The sequence below is a fragment of the Buteo buteo genome, chromosome 9 (assembly GCF_964188355.1).
Source record: "Buteo buteo chromosome 9, bButBut1.hap1.1, whole genome shotgun sequence".
Taxonomy (NCBI): Eukaryota; Metazoa; Chordata; class Aves; order Accipitriformes; family Accipitridae; genus Buteo; species Buteo buteo.
Window position 1 is genome coordinate 26,772,669 of NC_134179.1, and position 1,482 is coordinate 26,774,150.

The following is a 1,482-nucleotide window of genomic DNA, read 5'->3' on the forward strand; positions in this document are numbered from 1 at the left end:
TGGTGTGGGTTCTTCTTTCCCCCTTCTTCTCTTGACTAGGTTCTTACACCTGCTCTTTTATAGAGAGACTTACTCTAGTTGCCTTAAGTATTAAAGGGCACAGTGAAAACTGGTTTTCAGTGTCAATTAAAATGAAGGTTTGATTTAGTCATTTTGAAGACTGCTGTACTAAAAAGGTGGTGGTGAGGGGGGTGACATGTCCCCTTGCAAAACAGAAGTCCTGTTTGCTTTGTTGACATTGGAAATGCTCCTCCTGCAGTGTAGCGTGTCCTGCAGGAGCCGTTTCGGGAACACCCATGTGCTGCGCCGGCCGTTGCCAGTGGGGTTGAATAGAGGACAGAGTGCTGAATCCTTCACTTCTGGTGGAGTCTGTTAATGGAAATATGCCCTCTGGTGCCTGAGAAATCTCAGAAGGGCTTCTGTAGGGGAGAACGCTATACAGTAACACTAGGCAAAAGGGCTTCCCATGTTACGACTGAACGCTTCATCTCTGAAACCCTGTTGCAAGGGAGGGAGACTCAAATCCTTGCTTCCTGTGTAAGGTTTTCAGTAGTCTGACTAATCATCTAAGCATGCATTTTAGCAAACCTTGCTCTGTGTGCTTACAGCATGATTTTTCAGCCTTTGTGTATTACCACAGAGAAGTTTGGGAAGGATGTGAACGGTCAAGACAATCTGGACTTACAAAAGTAGAGCAAATACTGCCGTGGGGGAAGGAGGGCCAAGGCTCAAGAGAGATGAGGTGTGATTTGGAGATTGGAAACACTCTCTGAAGAGCCAGCCGTAGCTGTTCAGGTTACATTTTGGAAGTGGATAGTGTGGCTGGCTTGAATAACCTTCAAGCTGAAAAACGGTGTGTTGTGTTAATTGTGAAAGGCACTCTGGAAAGCTGCCTCTTAAAATATGAAGATCTGTTTATGAGGTGGAAATGTAAATAAGCTACCATCGTGTAATTGCAAGTGAATGCAGCGATTCCGTATCGATATTTTGCTGAAGGGGTCTTAGATCATGGTTTAATCCGTAAGCCTATGTGTGAAAACTAAATGAGAACTAATATTTCGAGGAGACTGTTCCCCTAGTTTTAATTACTGCAGTTTTTCCTACTTTTGGTACTGAGCACTAAACTGCAGAACTTCAGGTTTGATCTGCTGCGGTAATTACTGTGTTGCTAAAAGAAACTGAATAGCATTGTGAGAATGTGTAGGAAAGAAAAAGTCACTGAAAAAAAGCTTTTCAAGCTGTTACATGATATAGTATGTAGTTAAAATAGGGGTGGCACAGGCAAATTGGGTTAGGAGCATGCCTGGGCTCATGTTCCTGCTGGAGGCATCCCTGATTGTATCAGAGGAGGGGAATGAACTATTCAGGCTGCATATGTGTGTGGGTGTGTGCACCTAAAAATACATGTCCAGGTTTCACGCAGCTATATTCGTATTTGATTTGTAGTCTGACAGTATTCTGTGAAACAACTTCTGTTCATTT